This window comes from Misgurnus anguillicaudatus, chromosome 12, assembly GCF_027580225.2.
Source record: "Misgurnus anguillicaudatus chromosome 12, ASM2758022v2, whole genome shotgun sequence".
Taxonomy (NCBI): Eukaryota; Metazoa; Chordata; class Actinopteri; order Cypriniformes; family Cobitidae; genus Misgurnus; species Misgurnus anguillicaudatus.
Genome location: NC_073348.2, coordinates 4,839,274 through 4,862,452, shown reverse-complemented (window position 1 = coordinate 4,862,452; position 23,179 = coordinate 4,839,274). Strand labels below are relative to the sequence as shown.

The following is a 23,179-nucleotide window of genomic DNA, read 5'->3' as shown; positions in this document are numbered from 1 at the left end:
ATGTTTCTTTTTAATAAACTGCCTGTACACTTGCAAAGTTCTCAATGCTTCGGTTTACATATAGAGACCCTCATTGTGCTACAGTGTAAGTGTGGGGTTATTTTGAGCATTATTAGTAGTATAGACATAGCGATTTCGTTTTTAATGCACTGATGCCCCGAAGGCTACCATAACATGCTAATTTGCGTTTAGCAATAACACTGGTCACGTTAGACTAGCATGAAAACAAACTCCAGTGAACGGTCGAGCTCGGTGCACGTTTGTTGTTAATCCTGGGATCATTTCAAGGCGGAATTTCCCTTTAAGAATTTTGGATTAGCCAAAAAATATAGATCTATAAAATGTGTGCAAACAATCTATTCAAGGTATACTGAGTGTATGTTTGCAAGACACTCATAATACATTTTTGTACGTTTAACAAAAATTAAACACAAAAATAAACTCTAAATTCACTTATCAAGCATGCATTTAGCACAAACAGTCATAGCCTATGCTTAAATTGTACTAAGTACACTTGAAGTTGTTCCACTTTAGCACACAAAAGTACACCAAATACACTTAAAGTAAAATATATGAAGTAAAAAATGTGTTGTTCTGAAATAGCACTAACTAATCAATAGCACAGTTTAAATATACTGGTCATTAGTGTGAGCGCAAGTATACTGAAGTATATCAATATTAAATATTTTTAGCATTCAATTTTTTATGAAGTACACTTAAGTACACTCTAGATACACTTTATTTTACGTAGCTTATCCCCGTGTAATATTATGTAATTTAAATGCAATTCAGAAGCTATTTCATGTATTTAAACCATGAACTAGTGAGTCGATTCAAACTACGTTACAAATGGATAAGGTATGTAGATACACATGAAGTACACTTAAGTACACTTTTGATACACTTTATTTTACGTAGCTTATCCACGTGTAATATTATGTAATTTAAATGCAATTCAGAAGCCAATTCATGCACCTAAACCATGAACTAGTGAGTCGACTCAAACTACTTGACAGATGAATAAGGTATGCAGATACACATGAAGTACACTTAAGTACACTCTAGATACACTTTATTTTACGTAGCTTATCCCCGTGTAATAGTATGTAATTTAAATGTAATTAAGAAGCTAATTCATGTAATGAACAGTGAACTAGTAAGTCGTTTCAAACTTAAGTACAAACTAGATACACTTTATTTTACGTAGCTTATCCCCGTGTAATATTATGTTATTTAAATGTAATTCAGAAGCTAATTCATGTAATAAACAGTGAACTAGTGAGTCGATTCAAACTACGTTACAGATGAATAAGGTATGTAGATACACATGAAGTACACTTAAGTACACTCTTGATACACTTTATTTTACGTAGCTTATCCCCGTGTAATAGTATGTAATTTAAATGTAATTAAGAAGCTAATTCATGTAATTAACAGTGAACTAGTAAGTCGTTTCAAACTTAAGTACACTTAAGTACACTTTTGATACACTTTATTTTACGTAGCTTATCCCTGTGTAATATTATGTAATTTAAATGTAATTCAGAAGCTAATTCATGTAATTAACAGTGAACTAGTGAGTCGATTCAAACTACGTTACAGATGAATAAGGTATGTAGATACACATGAAGTACACTTAAGTACACTCTAGATACACTTTATTTTACGTAGCTTATCCCCGTGTAATATTATGTAATTTAAATGTAATTAAGAAGCTAATGCATGTAATTAACAGTGAACTAGTAAGTTGTTTCAAACTTAAGTACAAACTAGATACACTTTATTTTACGTAGCTTATCCCCGTGTAATAGTATGTAATTTAAATGTAATTAAGAAGCTAATTCATGTAATTAACAGTGAACTAGTAAGTCGTTTCAAACTTAAGTACACTTAAGTACACTTTTGATACACTTTATTTTACGTAGCTTATCCCTGTGTAATATTATGTAATTTAAATGTAATTCAGAAGCTAATTCATGTATTTAAACCATGAACTAGTGAGTCGATTCAAACTACGTTACAAATGGATAAGGTATGTAGATACACATGAAGTACACTTAAGTACACTCTTGATACACTTTATTTTACGTAGCTTATCCCCGTGTAATAGTATGTAATTTAAATGTAATTAACAAGGTAATTCATGTAATTAACAGTGAACTAGTAAGTTGTTTCAAACTTAAGTACAAACTAGATACACTTTATTTTACGTAGCTTATCCCCGTGTAATAGTATGTAATTTAAATGTAATTAAGAAGCTAATTCATGTAATTAACAGTGAACTAGTAAGTCGTTTCAAACTGTGTAATATAATGTAATTTAAATGTAATTAAGAAGCTAATTCATGTTATTAACAGTGAACTAGTAAGTCAATTCAAACTGTGTTACAGATGGATAAGGTATGTAGAAACAGATGAAGTACACTTAAGTACACTCTAGATACACTTTATTTTACGTAGCTTATCCCTGTGTAATATAATGTAATTTAAATGTATTTAAGAAGCTAATTCATGTAATTAAACTGTGAACTATGTAACTAGTAACATATGTAGGTACTTGTTATTACATAGTACTACACAAAGTACTTTCAATATGATTACATTGTAACACATATGTAACAAGACCTTTTATTACACCAGTAGTTAGCTTTGTAACAGACTCGACCTGTTACATATGTGTAACAGTTGCAGCTTATTACATGTGCATAATTACAATCTGTAAGTACATGCTGTTCCATAACTTAGTTACATATTAAGTACATTTAGTTGCATGTAATTACACCATCTACTACTAAGTACTTAATGAGGTAATTACTCTGTATTAAGGACACCTTAAAATAAAGTGTTACCAAATCTCCTAATAAAATAATCTCTTTATTTGTATTACACTCTTTAATTAGAGTGTGTAGTTTATCATAAAAATCAACCTTTGCAGATGGAGGTCTATACATTCCTATAACAATAAAGTTGCATTTTATCAGACAAAATAATTTTAAGACTAATACATTCTAAATCAGAGCCATGGGTCCAGTGAATTTGCTCACATCTTATATTATCCTTAACATAAAACAACACACCTCCACCTTTACAAGTAATTCTATCCCATCTATATATATTATAACCATACACATTCAGCATATCAGCCGAAGAGTTCTGATGCAACCAAGTTTCCGATAGACATAAAAAATCCAAATTTGATTTATATAACAGATGTTGTATTTTATTTTTTTATTTTTTTTGCATAACGCTTTTGATGTTTAAATGTCTACTTAATAACCCACTTGCTTTCGATTTCAAATCCCAAAGAATTCAAGCATGGTTTACTGTTCTAAATAATCTAAAACGGCGATTCTTTATAATTGCCGGATTGATCATAGACCTCCGCAATAATATCCCATCATGACCATAGTTTCAGAGGAATGCAAAGTATCAGATTTTAAGGCAGTTACCTGTTGTACAGTTCCTGTTATTGAATCAGAGTCACATAGTCGAGCAGAAACTGATGCCGTTTGTGGAGTGGTATTTGCAAAACGATCGTATCCCAGTCCCATATCATTCAAGGCAGTAACCTGCTTGAATGTACAGTTCCTGCTATCGGATCAAAATTACATAGTCGAGCAGAATCTAATGCAGTTTGAGCAATATTTGCAAAATGATCATGTCCCAATCCCATATCATTTAAACCAGGGAGTGAGTTGACATACATTCCGCACAGATGTCACAAAACAATGTCGATCCCAGGCCATCTCATTCGCACGTGGCCCAGGATTTAGGTGTATATCACTGGCAAGCAGTAGCGTAGTAAACAAATATCAGCAGCCATATCACCCTGTAGCCCAAGACAGCTTGCCCACTGAAGCTAAGCAGGGCTGAGCCTGGTCAGTACTTGGATGGGAGACCACCTGGGAAAACCAGGTTGCTGCTGGTAGAGGTGTTAGTGAGACCAGCAGGGGGTGCTCACCCTGTCGTCTGTGTGGGTCCTAACACCCCAGTATAGTGACAGGGACGCTATACTGTCAAAAAAAGCACCGTCCTTCGGATGAGACGTTAAAACGAAGTCCTGACTCTCTGTGGTCATTAAAAATCCCAGGATGTCCTTCGAAAAAGAGTAGGGGTGTGCCCTGGCATCCTGGCCAAACTTGCTCATTGGCCTACTAATCATCCCTCATACTAATTGGCTATATCACTCTGTCTCCTCTCCACTAATAAGCTGGTGTGTGGTGGGCGTTCTGGTGCAATATGGCTGCTGTCGCATCATCCAGGTGGATGCTGCACATTGGTGGTGGTTGAGGAGATTCCCCCATTCATATGTAAAGTGCTTTGGGTACTGAGAAAAAAGCGCTATATAAATGTAACAAATTATTATAATTTATTATTATTATTAAATATCCAAATAGTTTCCACACCAGATTTGATTGGTTACATGCAGTTGTACGATGTGATGAGATATTTGGGAGAATCGCTCTTCCTTTGTTAAGGACTCTGCTGTACAGCGCAAACTGTCCAACTGGTAAAACTTTGCCGGTATATGCTGCTGAGATACTGAGGAGTATAGATCAGACGCGCTCTGAACTTGAACTTGATGTTGATCAATGGCGTCTGCCATACACGGACATACCAAGTTGATAGCAAGTGCCGCAATATAGAATATAGACAATGTTATTTTAATATTATTTAAATGTATGAACTTGCCAGCATGACGTTGCTTTTGAAAAAAAATGTTTTTTAAATTTATGATGATGGTTAAATGGCAGTGAGACGGCACCTGCCTGACCTCGCACCACCATCTTTTGTTGCCACATAGGGTATTGTAGGGTTGAACGTGTGTGTGTATATATATATATATATATATATATATATATATATATATATATATATATATATATATATATATATATATATATATATATATATGCCATGAAAACATCCCTCACCTGGACTGCCTCTCTGGAGGAGTTTTTTGCCGCAACCCAACCCAGACCTGGTAGTGGCTCATCTCCAGCATTTCCTGCACCCCTCACAGCAGGTGCCTCTCTGCCCACCGAACACCTCATAAAGTTGGGGAGAACACATGTCGTCTTCACACACTTCTCTGCAACTTAAGGGTGGAGCTTGATGAGCAGCCGGTACATCCTCCACTGTGAGGAGAGGATGCCAAAGGCGTCTTTCACCACCAGCCGGGCTCTAGAGAGACGGCAATTAAAGACAAGCCTCTCTGGAGGAAGCGAGTGTCCAGGGAAGGGCCACATGAGGTTCCTCCGCAGCGGGAATGCCTCATCAGCCAAGAAGACACGGGGCAGGGGTCCTCTTTCTTCACCACCAGGTAGAGACTGGTCAGGAGGTAGATGAAGTGTGCCAGCCTGGAGAGCATATCCAAAGGCGGAGTTGGCCAGAATCCCACCGTCACTGGTCCTGCCATACCCCCCAACATCAATCACCCGGAAGCGATACTGCGCATCCACAACTGCAAGGAGAACGATGGATAAGGTTCCCTTGTAATTGTGGAACTGGGATCCTGAGTTGGGGGGTGCCTTCATCACCACATGCTTTCCATCCACCGCTCCACAGCACAGAGGGAAGTTCCACCGCTCCTGGAATTCCTCTGCAATGGACCTCCAGGTATCAGTGATGGGCACAGCCATGTAGTCCTCCACAAGGCAGCCCCAGATGGCAGTCACTACCTGGGGGATAATCTTGCACACCGTGGCAACCCCAACCCTGTAGCTGGACGCGATGGTCCTGAATGAGTCCCCAGTGGCAAGAAATCTAGAAAACATTGTTATAAATATTATTAGAATAAAAATTAGGACGACACAGGACAAAAGTAGGACTCAACCAGGTCTAAAGTGTAATTACACTAGAAAAAAATCAGGTCTAAATTAAACTAAATCAGTACTTAAAATACAAAGAATACTAAGACAAATAAACTAAGTAAAGTACTAAGTATCACTACAAAGAACACCAACAGTGTCCTTACGAAAATTAACCATAGTTTCATTGTGTTAAAAGTGTAGTAACCATGTTTTTTGGTGTATTGATTACTATAAGCAAAACCATGGTTTTACTGCAGTAACCATAGTTAAACTATGTTTTTTTTTAAACAATGGCTCTTAAAATCATGGTTATTTTGCGGTTACCATAGTTTCACTACAGTAACCATGGTTTTAATATAACTAACCATTGTGATTTTGTGATTAACGTGGTTTTACTACAGTAACCATGTTTTTTTACTGTAGTAAAACCATGGTTAATTTGGTAACCGTAGTTTGACACACATTGATAGCATAGCGTATTCACATACTGTATTTAATATGTATATATAATATACTGTATTTTAAATACATATACATTTACTAATCGAAGACAGATAGACAGGCAGCTGGGATAGAGTGCCTGTAGTTGGTGTCCTGAAGGGTGATCCTCGCTCCAACGCGGGACAACCGGTCATCAAACTGGGCGCGAGAGAGGCGGAAGTACCGCTGAAAGCAGCCGTCATCCAGGCGCAGCTCCTGGAGCAAATGATGGTAGTCGCCAAACTGGGAACGCCCTCGGAGGGTCTCATGGACCCAAGTACGGCAACGCTGACCTCTACGCCGCTGTTCTGCTCTCGAGAGCAAATACAACCCGGTAACTCTCTCGACGTACGCACAATCAACATCAGCCATCTTAAAAACAGACAATCGCACAGCAGTTGCCCCTCGCACAAGAAGCGGATTTTGCCTCGGACGCGCGTCAAATGCTTGCTTTTTCTGCGCGTCTACTTCCTCTACACGCGCGAATGCATCCAAATTGTTGCAGCAGCAAACTAGGTGCAGTAGACGCGATTTTGCATCATGCAGGCGTCTCTTTTTTCAGAGACATTATAAAACCTAGGTTCCAATCAGCTTTAAAGGAAAAATGTGTCACAATCAAAGGAGTTAGTCTGTGGAACGGTCTTGATTGTAGAATTAAAACTTTAAAGTCCACTTATGTGTTTAAGAAGTATGTAAAATTGTCACTGTTCATTAAATACAATATTGTGGAGTAGCAGATCAACTTCATTGATGTATTTCGTGTTTTAACAACCTCAGTACCTTTTAGTTCATAACTGCTTTTTCTCATGGCAAATCTGTTTTGCAAATTGTTTTGTAAACTTTCCAGATGGGGTTTATACATGGTATTAAGAAGGTTATACTCTACTAATTCCAGGGCTTAAAGCACTCCGGCCGGGGGCCGGATTTCCGGCTGGAGGGCAGGTCCGGACTCCGGCGCAGGCAAAACATGCAAATGAGTCACTTTGGGCACGGACGCGCTTGGAAAAAACGAGCGCGTCACTTCCATTATGAGCGCGCATACCAAGCGGCTAAATTTGAATTAACGAACTGGCAATAATAACCGGTCCCCTTCAACCTACCACCTTGATTCACGAGTCAGCGGTCACAGCCAATGGGAGCATGATATTAGGTTGTCTTAGCCAATTGCTAGAGAGGAGGGTGGGTCTTGTGCAGAAAGTGAACCAGTTCGCAGTTAGCTTGTAGGCTACACACGCTGTGGAGAATGAAGTTTATCAAACCAAAAGAAAATACATCTGCTTCGGAGGAGAAAGTAAAAAACAAGTGACGCTTGGCATGCCTTGAAGAAAGAGGACAAGACACGGTAAGGCTTTAGGCCAGTGGTCTCAAACTCCCGGCCCGCGGCCGTCTCTCCCCCTCTATGCGGGCCGGTTCTGCTTTCAAAAATATAATATAATCTGCCCCGCAGGAAGATTTTCTTAGTTTATATTTTTTTTATTATTGATGTAAACTTTTTAGGGGCCGTTCACATGTTGCGTCTAAAACACGTGTTAAACGCGAGTCAATGCGATTTTTTTCATTCCTAAGCCCGTGAGAGGCTGGGCGTCCTCCGTTGCTACGCAACCATGAGTGGCTCTCACTCTGACAGCGAGGATAACAGAATATGTGATCAGATTTTATTGCTCATCTGCACCTCACGTCAATCAAATCATTGTCACCGTGTGATCAGTTAATCTGGTCGGGACTTTGGAGTGTCCGTCCAGAGAAGAGCTGTACTGTAACTCGGGGTTACCCAACTGTTACTCGGAGAAAAGCTGTGCGGGGTTTGTTTGTTCAAGTCACTCCTTTCATTGGCGACACGTCATAAGCAGTGCAAGCGGGAGATGTAATGCAACGCATATTAAACTACGGATGCGGAAAAAGCCAAGTGCAGGTTTTGAAAAGAGGAAAGATTAGGAGAAACGTGCAAAAGATAAAAGTAGACTACAGTAGTCTATGTATGCAGCTCACTCAACTCAATATAAGTGAATAATAAAGTATATGTATCATTATGTTGCTTGCTATGCAGTTACACATGAAGCAGTAATATTAATTTTTACAGAGATCGAACATATTCAAGTCCAATATAAATGTATAGGCTATAATAGTTCATAAATGTATTCAGGAATTTAATTTGTTAATTTAGTGCAAGGTTTTAATAGAAAAAGTTTGTATTTATTATTATTATTATTATTATTATTATTAATTTAAGATAAGGTTTAGAAAAGATTTTCTTAAAAATAAATTATAAAATAGATTGAAAGCACTGTTTTATTTGTATGTATTATTATATGTTAAATAATAGAATTTAACACTCTGGGGTCGGCTGCGGCGCGGGCGCCGCCAACTCTTTATTTTTCAATCACTCCCTAAAGAGACTTAGATAACTCTGCTGATTTTGGACATACAGATATGATTTATACATCATTCAAAACGTTAAAGTGTCTAGTTTTTTTTCTGTCCATTCCCAATAAAAACAGAATGTTGTGCTTTTCGCAAAATTAAGAAAATAAACATGATGCGCGTTTTGTTCTCTCTCCCTCAGTGAAGCCATTTCAGAAACGCGTCAGAAAATTAACTGTAACTTCACGAATACATGTCATATAAACAAAAGATAAATGTCTACATAATGCTTGGAATGTCAGCTTTTAAATTATGTAAGTGAGATCGAAAACATATATTGTCATTCGGTGTAAACTGTATGAGAAGTAGGAGAGGGACCGTCTTTCTAATGTTACCTAATTATCTGTAATGAGAAGAGATTGCCACGCCCCCGCGCCATTGAAGTGAATGAGCAGAGACATCCATATGCATAACTTGTGCCTCCTGCAGTCAATGGATACGCAATCCAGTCCACAACCCAGTCTCTCCATTCCTTGTTGTTTCATCCGATTGCACCAAAATATGACATCTAAATCCTTATTTACTTGCGTATGTGTGTCAGTATCTCCAGACGCGAGTGTTTTCATTGTTCTTCCGTCAAACATTTCACGCGAGGGGAACACACGTAAACAAACACACGAGTCAGGAAACTCGACACGGTTTTTGGTATTCTTATAAAATACGCGATTGAAAACAGTACAATCCTTATTTACTTGCGTATGTGTGTCACTATCTCCAGACGCGAGTGTTTTCTTTGTCTTCCGTCAAACAGTTCACGCGATGGGAAACGCATGCACAAACACGCGAGTCAGGAAATCGACGCGGTTTTTGGTATTCTTATAAAATACGCGACTGCAAACAGTACAATCCTTATTTAGTTGCGTCTAAGCATATATCTCCGCACAGCACGTTTAAACACAGGATCACTCGCATGTGCACACATAAGTTAATAGGCTTGTTCGACTTAATGCGGCGCCACAAGAACCGGCAGCCGAATGACGTCAGAGTTTCGCGAGAGCGATTTAAAAGCAAACTCTTCCATATAATTTCGCCGATCACTCTCGCGGTAGTTTGACGTCACCCGGCTGTCGATCTTTGCAGCGCCGCATGAAGTCGAACAAGCCGACTGCTTTCATGAGCAACACGTGAGGTAATGGCGGCGGCTGTAAACAAACATTGAGCAAGTTTATCGTGCAAGTTTATCATGCTTGTCCCTTGTTGTGTTTCTACTATAATGATTACAAAAACACAACTAAGAGTCCAAACAACGATATAGTTGTTCTTTTGAGCTTTTTGCCACACACAAACCCTGTGTTCACTTTGATTAGGCTACTATGGTTTTTAAAAGGTAACTTATAGCCTACATGTGAAATTAATGTAATATATATGAAGAGTTTGGTTCCAAAACGCAATAAATCCATTTTGACAAATTTTGGTAAAAACGTGTTTTCTATACCAAGAAAGTGACAAGATGAAAACAACTATTTTCTTTTACAAACTTTCACATAGCATCTTCAGGTTATAAAAACATAAAAAATTCAAATCCATAAGTTGATTTTCAAAGATTTATTATAAAAACGGATTATTTTTTCCACAAAATGCAAAAAGTTTTTATTCAAAATGCTATAAATCTATTGAATCAATAGCCTGTATAAATGTGCATTCATCTTTGCCATGTTATATTCATTTAGTTGACTAGTTGTACACACTAATTAAAAATATAAACATTAATGTCATTAATCAAAACACTTACTTTGTCATATTAAGATCACTGTCATTGCGGTTACTTGACGTCGTCGCTTAACGTCTTTCACAGAGATCAGCTGTAAAATGTTTTTGGTCCTGCTCGATTTTCGTTGACTTTGAGTAAAATTATGGAAAGTTTTTCATAAGATCCTCTGGGGTCAATGTGTTAGCATGAGAAGCTGATGCTGTCGGGAGAACAAGCACCCGTCTACCGAGTGCCTCTCAGGGAAAATATTAGATGCTGATGGCTTACGTTTCTTTCCCATCACAGAAAACCATCACAGGTTTAGGGATGCAATTAAAGTATTATTTTGTTTTGTTTGTTGATCACGAAGTACAAAGTAGATGAGGAAAACTAGGACTCCGTGGACTCAGCGCGTCCGCCATTGTTTGTTTACATTGCGTGACTGGTGGGCTGTAATATCAGAAATGGATTTATTGCGTTCTGTAAAAAAGGAGCAGTGGCGTTTATCGCATTTTGCGAAAAAAGGGAGAAAAACTGACAGAATAACACGGCGGATATTGCATTTTGCGTAAAATTAAGAATTTACTTTAAAATACTGACCTGATATAATAGTAACAATTTTTTTTATGCCGTTTATCACGTTTTGGAACCAAACTCTTCATATATATATATATATATATATATATATATATTGTGTGTGTGTATTTACATTTAAATTGAAAAGTAAACCATCATGGTTTTACTACAGAGAAAGTTACATTCCTGTTGAACATCCCCACAAGGCTCATGTGGCTCATTATGCAACCCTTTTGTCTCTCAGCTGTCAATCACTGATTATTCAGGAGCATTCCTTCCTCCACGCATACAGCCTTTCCCAAGCAAAAGTGTCTTAGAAATTGTAAATCAATATCTTGCTTTATGTGAACGAGTAGGCCGAATGATTTTCACATCATTTTGAAGAAAAAACTCTAGACTACTAGATCCTGTTTTGAAAAGTCTTGGGAAAACATGTTTAGAATTAGTTTTGTGGACTTATATCAGTGACTTAAAATTTTTGCTTTTTCAAAAACCACGCATAAACATTTTTCTCTCAAAAATACAAACATGTACATACATGTTGATTATATGATATTGTAGCCCAGTTTGTGCTGAACGCAGTGTTGTGAGACTTTTGCCATTAATATGTTTTTAAGCAACTGAAAAAAGCACAAATGTCAGTGCATGTCAAAACTTCCCCAGGGCCCTAAAAACCCCTTAGACCCCAGAGGGTTAAATGCAGTACATATACAGAAATATTGTGTTTTTATGTTAAAATAGCTCTACGTCCCTCCAACAAGATGTCCATCTCAGAAATGGCCCAAAGCCAGTTTGAGCCCCCTGCTTTAGGCACTTGGTGCAGTAAACTTCCGAAACCTGAGGCTTGTTTTTGCATAGGTTTTTTGGCATAATAAGTTGTTAATGCGTTGAAAATATGACTGTGCTGTTGCTCATAGAATTAGTTTATAGAAAAAATGGGCTTGGTAAAAGTCCTGGTTGAGCCACATAAAGTTCAGGCTCAGGATTTTTTTTCACTTTAAGCCCTGTAATTCATTAAGTTTTAGGGGTGGTTTCCCGGACAGAGATTAGCTTAAACCAGGACTAGGCCTTAGTTTAATTAGGAAATATAACTAGTTTGAACAAACATACCTTACTAAAAACATTACTTCTGAGGCAAAACAAAGGGCACTGATGTGTTTTAAGATATGTCAGTGCAAGTGGTTTTCAGTTTGGACAGCTCTTACATTTATTTTAGTCTAGGACTAGTCTAATCCCTGTCCGGGAAACCGCCCCATAATGTTTTTAATTGTATGAATAAAGAATTTACTTGGATCTCTATATCCACTTCCACTAATAATTCTAATCACTCTTTTTTGTAAAACTAAAATTGGATTAATGTATATTTTGCAGGCACTTCCCCACACTTCAAGGCAATAAGTCAGATATAGCACAATCAATGAGTTATATATATATATATATATATATATATATACAAAAACAATGCATTCTTATTTAGAGAATCTTTTACTTTATGCAGCACTGCTATTATTTGGGATACCTTGACTTTGATATTATCAATATGTGATTTCCAGGTCAAATGTTCGTCAATCACAATACCTAGAAACTTAATCTCATGTACCCTTTCTAATCCATTAATGAACAGTGATGTTTCAACATATATCCTTTTACTAAAAAATATCATACATTTAGTTTTGCTAATATTTTGGGACAATCTATTGGCATTGGACCACTACATAATCTTGTAAGGATCCTGGCATTTCCCCGGGTCTCGTCACTTTTTCCCCGATCCCTTACTCGTGATTCTTTTCAGGTGTGTCTCATTAATTTCTCCCTATTTATAGTCCTTGTGTTTGGATTAGTTTTGTTCCGTGCTGTGAAGTACTTTGTTATGAGAGAAGATCTAGTTCAGTTCAGGGCTGTGCACAGACCTTTTGAGGGGCATGTGTTGAAACTGAAAAAGTAAAAATAAATATCACATAATAATTGTTTAAAAGCTTTATATTTATTCAATATTAATGAATGAAAAATTCACAATTAATGAATGAAAAATTACATTTTATGATAGCTTGGTATTATACAGTGCAAAGGATATCTGGTCTTCTAAGTTGGCTTTAACAATTTGCCTCCTGGGTGGTTGTCTGTGTTTGTGAACTGCTTGTGTGTACCCACTCATATTGAATTGTATAATAAATTAATTTTCATTATGTACATGCAAAGCAGAGGAAACAAAGTTAAATATAAATATGTTTGAAGAAAAAGAGCTATTTTGTTTGGTTTTATGAGCTAATTTTTATTATTTGGTTAACTATGTATGCCATTGAGAAGAGGGGGAAATAGGAAATTAAAGATCAAAATTGGAGATTATATAATACTATAGCCATACCATTAGCATATCCAACATGTATCTGCATACCTGGCAAAAACTTTGCGGAGGACCAGGGACCATGTTCTTTTGAAGGTGCACTAAGCACAGCGGTTGTTCTCTCTCATGCACTACTCTTTCCTTAAAAAAAGCCAGCAATGAAAATGTATAAAAATTTAGTCTAGTAATTCAGGGCTAACTTTTGTTATTAGGAGCACTGTAGCCCCTGAGAGAAAATGTTAGAAGCACAAGCAGAAATTTTTGAGCACACCTTAAATCAGCCTGCAATTATTCACATTTGACTAATTCAAAGCATAAGATACATACATATAAAATAAGTTCTATCCAGATAGCATATGGCAAGGCAATATAGATACTTGTATCCTTTACACGTTTCTCGTCTTCTATCCAGTTTTCCTTGGGCATCTGTCTAAGACCTTTCTAATCTGTAATGTTTTTGATGTTAATGTAGGCCAGGGCTAGTCAACTGGCGGCCCGCGGGCCAAGTGCGGCCCGCCAATCATCTTTATCCGGCCTGCCGGTCACCTTTGGCCGTTTCTCAATCGGAAGGCTGCATGCAGCCTCCCGAGCTCGCATATGCAAACTGCCCATGTCATTAATAGTGATGGGCGGATCGATCCTAAAGTATTGATATTTCCGATCCTGCCTTTGTATCAAAATGATCGATTCTCAAGTACAAGTATTGTTTCTATTTGTTTGTTTGTTTTTTAAGTAAGTGATTTTATAATTTAAAACAATAGCTGGACGCCGTTTTGTATATAAATACACTTAAATTGTAATATCAGTGGGAACTATATCTTCTTCTGCTGTATCACCGCGTTCTCTTATTCAGTCCCATCTCCTTCCGCTGTATTAGTATTACAGTGTTCATTCGCTCAGTCACTACCAGCACACTCAGTCAGCGCAGGGAGTTTTAAAAGGGGTTTAAGTGCATTGTTGTGGTCAGTTAATAATGCGAAGCCTCGTGTTACATTTGTCAACAACAACAACAAAAATATGACACTGTGGTAATACCACAAATATGACAAAACATCTAAAAGCAAAATACCATACAGAGCATGACGAAGTGCAGCTTCACATTCATCCCTGGTTTGAATTTCAGTGAATTCCAGTATTCTGACTTTTATAAGGGTTTTATTTTATTTTCAAAAGCAGTAGAGTTTATCAGTCAAATAAAATAGGCTCAAGAGAAAAAAATGTTAATGTCAGCATTCAGTTGTTTTATCTCCAAAACGTATAAAGGGAATAAATCTTGTAATAGTGTTCAGTGCAAAAAGTTGTCATGTTTATTTTATTTGATATTAATAATGATGGCTATCAAAAGACCCCATAAAATCACTTTAATAAAATTTTAATATCGGAATCGGTATTGGTATCGGTGATACTTGTCTCAGAAGTACTTGGTATCGGATCGACAAGAAAATAACTGGTATCACCCATCACTAGTCATCAAGTTTAAGTTAACTGAGCATTACATTCACAAATCATAAGCATATTACAACAATTTACGATTAACTAAGAATAATAGTCAACTTTATAATTGTTAAAATTCTGAAATAAGACTTAATGATGTATGCAGCCTGGAAATGCGACCTCCGGAGGCTGCAGCCTTCGGATTGAGAAACGACTATAGTCTGATTTAAATTTAGCGTGGTTACTTTTACCTTTCCACTGTACATGACAAATGACAGCCGAAACCACGGAAAGTGAGTCAGAAAGGGGCTGCCAACCATCTGTGGGTGCTTAATTATCTGATCCAATTCGCGCTTTGGATGCGTTAAAGAAAATTAACTGCGGCTTCACCGCATGTGACGCGGCGACCGGAAGTGATGTATTTCAGTGTGTTCCAATCAAAACTGTGTGCAAAGTAAAAATTATTAATTATTTTTTGTTTCACTTTATAAGTAACACCTTGAATACTTTAAACACGATTGATTACTGGTAAGTAAATTATTAACTATAAATATATTCGTAGATTAAAGGTTCACATGACAGACTTACGATTAAACTACAATTTTATTACTACTGCCACTAGGGGGCGAACTCCCGACAGTTATATCTGTAATGTCCAACGGAAAGGCTGTTTAGCCTATATATCTATAACATATAAAAAAAAGAAAACATGTAGTGCAATTTTAGTCATTAGGAGTGGCTATATGTTATATGAATACTTGACATGTAACAATTAATGAAAGTTAAACAGTTATAAACAAAATATGTATAAGAGAGTTGATCTTTTACACTTTTACTATTAACATTTGACTCTTACATGTTGCAATAGTTTCTAAATATTAATAAAGAAAATATGACTTCAGTAATTAAAAGGCAACACACTGTATGTATGTGTATATATATATATATATATATATAATGGTCAAAGTAAAAAAATATGGGTAAAAGTTTGGCTGGCCCTCGTCATATTTACAATTTTAAAATCTGGCCCCCGAAGAGAGGACTGTAGTTGAAGACCCCTGATGTAGGCTAGATGTTCTCTCTCTCTCATCTATGCAATGTCTGAATTTAAGCCCACGCGGGCGTGTCTTTTCACAGGTCTAAGTGAGATGTGTTGACTACCCGGGCTGCGTAGTTAAACGATTAAGACGCGTCATCCAAAAAAGCGGTAAATACCCCATTGTTGTCACGGGTGCCCTTCACATGCGTGAACACTTGTTAAAAAACTGCTCGCGCTGTGTTAAAAAACTGCTCGCGCTGTGTTAAAAAACTGCTCGCGCTGTGTCAAAAACTCCATTTGTGCACAGTTTGGAGCCCTTGGTGACCCCTGCTCAAATTTATAAAACATGCGCCGTTATAGACATACTCAAACGACATAGACGTTATAGATGTACTTAACCCTCTGGGGTCTAAGGGGTTTTTAGGGCCCTGGAGAAGTTTTGACATGCACTGACATTTGTGCTTTTTTCAGTTGCTTAAAAACATAATAATGGCAAAAGTCTTATAACACTGTGTTCGGCACAAACTGGGCTACTATATTATATGACCAACATGTATGTACATGTTTGTATTTTTGAGAGAAAAATGTTTATGCGTGGTTTTTGAAAAAGCTAAAATATTAAGTGACTGATATAAGTCCAAAAAACACATACTAAACATGTTTTCCCAAGACTATTCAAAACAGGATCTAGTAGTCTAGAGTTTTTTCTTTAAAATGATGTGAAAATCATTCTGCTTACTCATTCACATACAACAATATATTAATTTAAAATTTCAAAGTTACTTTTTGGTTAGGAAGACAATATGCAAAGCTCTTGAATAATCTGTGATCGACAACTGAAGAACAAAACACTTGCATAATGAGCTGCATAATGAGCCTTTAGGCAGTAAGACGACGCCTTGTTACGTGTTTGTTTGTGAAAGCAACACAAAAGAAATGCCTTCCCATGCGTGATCCTGCGTTAAATAAACTTACTGTGCAGAGATATAGGCGAACAAACAGGGTTTTAGATGTGTTGAGATGCGTCTTAATACAAAAGTGCGTCAAATATGAGGCATTGTGTTTGTGTGTGCCTTTGGCCATCGACAGCGTCTGACGTAAGCACAAAGAAAACATATGCGCCTGGAGATAACTTGTATTTACAGGCAAGAGAGCATCTTTTATAATGATACCACAAAGCGCGTCAAATATGAGGCATCATGTGTTTGTGTGTGTTTGGACAATGATCCCGTCACACTGACGAAGCACACACTCGCGTCTGTTTGGAGATAACTTTAGGCGCGAGTAAACAAGTAGATGTGATGTTTGCAATCGCATCTTTTATAATGATACCACAAAGCGCGTCAAATGTGAGGTATTGTGTGTTTGTGTACGTCGATCGCGTCTGTTTGATGAAGCACACACGCTCGCGTCTGGAGATAACTTAAGTTACAGTCTGAGTAAACAAGTAGATGTCATGTCATCAGCACTTGGATTAAAACTCAACACAGCACTGAATGGCTACAGAGACGGTGTCTCCATTGACTGGGGTTGACTAATGAATATGGATGATCTCTGCTCTTCTCTTCAATGGAGCGGGGCGTGGCTCATTATAGATAATGCAGTAACACGAGAAAGACGGTACATCTCCCCCTTCTAACACAGTTAACAACGAATTACAATATTTGTTTTCGATTTCACTTACAAAAGCAGACATTCCAAGCATTATGTAGACATGTATCTTTTGTTTCTATGACAAGTATTTGTTAAGTTACAGTCAATTTTTCTGACATGTTTCTGAAAGGACTTCAATGAGGGAGAGAGAACAAAACACGCATCATGTTTATTTTCTTAATTTTGCGAAAAGCACAACATTCTGTTTTTATTGGGAGTGGACAGAAAAAAACTAGACACTTTAACGTTTTAAATGATGTATAAATCATATCTGTATGTCCAAAATCAGCAGAGTTATCTAACTCTCTTTGCAAAGTGATTGAAAAATAAAGAGTTTGCGGCGCCCGCGCCGCCGTCGACCCCAGAGTGTTAAAGGGACACAAGGAGGCATTTTTATGTTAATAAATCATCTTCGTAAGTCGGTATATGGTTAAATTACTCCTTATCGGACAAATGAAGACTCTCTCGCCTGCCCCTACCGTCTGTAGAAAGAATACTCCAATTGCAAGTTCGCTTTATCTAGGGTTGTAACGGTATGAGATTTCCACTCACTGTATGATGATCACCTCAAAAACTATTATGGTTTCCCGGTATTAAACACTCTGTATTATTATTATTATTATTATTATTATTATTATTATTATTATTATTATTATTAGCTACAATGACCAGTAAATTAATAAAAAACCAGATAGGTGTTTTGGGGTGAACATCTGATGATTATATCAAACTTTTTCGGGAAAAAATACACTTTTGAAATAAATTAACTTGGATACTTAAAGCGTAACTAAACCACTGTTCAGAGACTGACTCCACCCACTGGCAATATTGTAAAAATGCAAGAAAAGTGGGCAGATCCCAACGGAGATAAAGGAGACGAACTAAGTGTGTTGTGAGATCGTAACAAGGGCATGCACTCTTGTCCACATTTCTAGCAAACTGGATATCTATCTTCAAGGACAACCCCGCATTCATTTTGTGGATACCCCAAAATATAATTTTTTGCCCAAAACCGTGAATAAGCAAATGTTTACGGTATGATAATCGTGAAAGTTAATATCATGGTATAGCGCCATACCGTTAAAACCCTAGCTGTATCCGACCCGGTGTCCTTCAGTCTCTCAAAGTCTCAGATATCGTGAGAAGCAGGATCACTTTACGGCAAACAACAGAGGGAGGCGAGCGAAACACGGCTAGCGATTGTTGCAAATGGCAGAGCCGGGGAAGAAGCATCGAAAACCCTTATATATATATATATATATATATATATATATATATATATATATATATATATATATATATATATATATTAGGGTGATCATACATGCCATTCTTCCCGGGTGCGTCCTGGCCAGGATTTCGGGTGCGTCTTCCGGAAGTCATATTTGTCGACCGCATACGTCATAGAGGATTATTATTATTATTATTATTATTATTATTATTATTATTATTATAACATATAAGCAACAGTTACATTTTCAGGTAAGAATGAAACTACGATTGCATGTCTTATGTTTTTAACTGAATGGCGTATGCTGTCAACAAATACGACTTCCGGAAGACGCACTGAAATTTTTGCCCAGGACGCGTACGGGAAGAATGGCACATATATATAGATAGATAGATAGACGGATAGATTGATAGATGTAGAAAGATAATATTTGTCTAAAGTTATATTAGTAAGGTCTATAAGTTAATCTGGACGAATGATGTTTTCCCTTTGCTTGTCTAATAATATATATATATAAGTAAAAATGATTTATACAAAAATTAAAAACACTTTAAAAAATTGCACTTCAGAGTGTAAAGACAAAAAGGGCATGCGTTCTGCACAGGTTGAGCCCTATCTGTGCCATGCCTGGTTCAGTTTATGTTTAGTGTTTTGTGTAGTTTAGTGTTGATTTTTAGTGTTTACCCTGTTTGTTTGCCCCCTTGTGGGTTTTGTTTTCTTATTTTTCCCCTGTTTTGTCAATAAAGTCCTGTGTTTGTTCATCTACGTCTGCGCTTGGGTTTATCCTCCTGAAAATTCCTGACAAATCTTCTGAAAAAAGTCTTATTTTCAAAAAAGCGACTAGTGACAAATCTAGCAAATTTTTCTGGTTTTGTTGGAGATTTTTTGAGGCTTTGACGTAGAAGCACACATCTTTCACTCTTCTCAACGAACAGCTTCTTCCATGGGCTTCACCCCCATCCCAAAGCACTCACAGGCGGCCTAGTCCTCGAGGGCAAAGCAGAGTCTTTCCCAGCTGCTGTAAGTGCAGGAGATGTTGTTCATCTCTCCACGTCCAGACAGCTTAATTGTGCATTTGGGAAGTCGGAGCTGGCTGATTCCACGATGGTCCCCCTACCTGTCCTCACAACAGCAGCAAACATAGTCCGTGTGTTTCAATCAGCTCCCTTGTTCAGTCAGGGCACTGATCAGGGAGTCAGACATTTTAAGGGCTGTCTCAATCGCAAAATCCATCCTCTGCACTGGAACGTTAGTTCCCTAAAAATTCCCACAATGCAACGCAAAAACCAGTGAGCATCGATGGTCCCTATGTTCCCTTACCGGAAATCACGTGACCTTTTCTGAAGCTCGCCAACCGAACATCAGGGAACGAATTGAGACACAGGAATAGTGTCAGAGAAAGGCAGGACGGTGAGGTCTGTGGCAAAGCCACCCAACCCTGTTTCGTTTTATCAAAAACCAAGAGAAGCTTGGCCCAGAAGAGTAGGTAAAGGCAGGGTACTGGACTCCAAGGAGGGTCTTTTCTATACAACAAGAAGCAGTCCTTGAAATGTATCTAAAAACAGCAGCTGATTTGTATTATGGTCTGAGCACTGAAGAGGTAAGGTATAGAAGCAAAAACAGAGAGAGAGAGAGAGAGAGAGAGAGAGAGAGAGAATTTTAACACACCTTTATTCACAAATAACCTAATCTAATACATTCAGTTCCTACCTACAGAAATATTCAATTCAATTTTATTTATAAAGCGCTTTTCACAATTTGGTAATTGTATCAAAGCAGCTTTACACACTTTACATTTGTAACACCAAATCAAATCAAAAGACATAAGATCCCCCATAGCTTTGTAATACCGAAAATCTATTAAAATTCTGGATTTTACCAAGTTAAAAAACACACTTTGCAAATTAACACTTGATTTGCGTTCAATTCTTATTTTTCTAGTGTCATATATTGCCTTCTTAGCTTGACCCAGTAAAAAGTTCAACAATTGGCAACAAAATCGCTGTGTCCGGACATATTTAAATCCACATATAAACGTTTCCAAAGAAAAAACCTCATCAAAACGCCTGAATAAAGTCTTTAAAACCTGAAACAATGATAAAAGCCTATTACAATATACAAAAGCATGAAATATGTTCTCCTTCTGCAAACAGAAAAGCATTCATCACTAGTATCATGATTTATAACGGAGACAATTGCATTTACGGCAATTGCTCCGTGCAGGATCCTCCATTGTAAGTCACCCACTTTTTTTTGCAAAGGTGACTTATACAAAGCTCGCCATTCTGGCTTAACATCCTCCCCTAAATGGAGGGCATGACGCCAAGGCGTATCAACTCTTTTATGCAAAAATGTCTTATTCAGAGTTTTAACACAATTTTTGTACAAAATTTTTCCAGAAACTGGATTAGGACCCATTAACACTCTGGGGTCGACGGCGGCGCGGGCGCCGCAAACTCTTTATTTTTCAATCACTCCACAAAGAGACTTAAATAACTCTGCTGATTTTTGACATACAGATATGATTTATACATCATTTAAAACGTTACAGTGTCTAGTTTTTTTCTGTCCACTCCCAATAAAAACAGAATGTTGTGCTTTTCGCAAAATTAAGAAAATAAACATGATGCGCGTTTTGTTCTCTTTCCCTCAGTGAAGTCCTTTCAGAAACGCATCAGAAAAATAAACTGTAACTTAACGAATACTTGTCGTAGAGACAAAAGATAAATGTCTACATAATGCTTGGAATGTCAGCTTTTAAATGATGTAAGTGAGATTGAAAACAGATATTGTCATTCGGTGTAAACTGTATGAGAAGGTGGAGAAGGACCGTATTTCTCCAGTTACCTCATTATCTGTAATGAGAAGAGATCGCCACACCCCCGCGCCATTGAAGTGAACGAGCAGAAACATCCATATGCATGACTCGTGCCTTCTGCAGTCAACGGATACGCAATCCACAATCCATTCTCTCCAGTCCTTGTTGTTCCATCCGATTGCACCAAATATGACATCTAAATCCTTATTTACTTGCGTATGTGTGTCAGTATCTCCAGACGCGAGTGTTTTCTTTGTCTTCCGTCAAACAGTTGACGCGACGGGAACGCACATACACAAACACGCGAGTAAGGAAACTCGACGCGCTTTTTGGTATTCTTATAAAATACGCGATTACAAACAGTACAATCCTTATTTAGTTGCGTCTAAGCGCATGTGATGGAGGAGAACTAGCCCTCCCCGCTGGGTAATCATTACTGGCAACCACACACACACACATCGCATTCACTTACCTCTCATAATCCATCCGGTTTCCCCGGCTGTCGAAGCTGTGAGTGCACGCACACTCTGATGGCACATGGACATGTTTACATACCACTCTTCCCCTCTGTTAGCATCCATAACCCGGACCCTTCATACACACACATTGTCTTTGCACACCCCCTGTTTTGTTTGTTTGTTTGTTTTGGTTAGCTGCCTTCGGATTGACACGCTGTGCCGGCAAACCCGAGCGATCGAGCGGCGCGCGCTTATGACGTCATCAAGGTGCGCCGCGCCGGCGCAGTACACCCGAAGGTTGGCGAGTCCATTTATTTTTGTTAAAGGGGTATTGTTATTTTGGGTATGTTAATGTTAAGTGTTTATTGCGTTTGATTTATGTGTTTAATATGTGTATTTATCTTTTAAAAGATAATGTTATTTATGTGTTTGGTTTAATAAGTGTATTTAAATCCTTAAAGGTGAAGGAGGGTTTTAATTAATTTATACTTACCTGAGGGTTAAGCTCCCGATTTAGGGGAGGAGTCTGGCCTATAAAGAGAGAGGCCAGACTCACAGAAGGTACTTGTTTACCAAGTCGACCAAAGTGAGTGGTAGTGGAGGAAGTTGTCTGATATATTGTTGATATTTGCTTGTGTATACGTTTTCATCATTATTTTGCCTTTTTGTTTGTTTATTTGGTACTTTGGGTTTTTTTTTGTCTGCACTTGTAAATATAAATATATCACATTTGGTTATCTTCTCATACACTGTAAATAAACTTCACCTTGTACGAAAGTACTCTTACGGTTTGAGCCATCGTTATTGTGGTATTTTGGGACATACCCACGTCTCAAAGCGAACTGGTGGTGTTCGCTTTATCACAGTTGGTGGCAGCAGTGGGATGGCTCCCCGTAAGCATAAAGGCCGGGCACGGTCTAAGGTGAAGGCAGTGGAGGAGGATGTGACCTGGAACGCTGCGGAGTCAGTGGAGGACGAGGGATCGCCTACTGAACGTTCCGGTACATCACCAAAGCGCAACTTACCACAACCTAAGCCCGTCTCACCAGGGTCTAAGGCTAATGATGGGATGATGACTCTGATGCGCCAGTTCTTGGAGGCGCAAGAGCGGAGGGAAGAGCGGCACATGCTGGAGCTTCGAGGTCTGCGGGAGACCATAATGCAGTCTGCACTTCCTGCTCAGTCATCGATGGACATGGGAAGTCTGCGGATGGATCTACCAA

The 23,179-nt window shown here is 37.9% G+C and overlaps 1 protein-coding gene and 1 pseudogene across 1 annotated transcript in view; both read left to right on the top strand.

Annotated features, from left to right (window-relative positions):
• Positions 1-23,179, top strand: part of LOC141368955 (uncharacterized) — a 246,497-nt gene that overhangs the window by 1,718 nt on the left and 221,600 nt on the right. The gene's annotated exons all lie outside the window — the stretch shown is intronic.
• On the top strand, positions 3,811-3,927 carry LOC129447603 (5S ribosomal RNA; annotated as a pseudogene).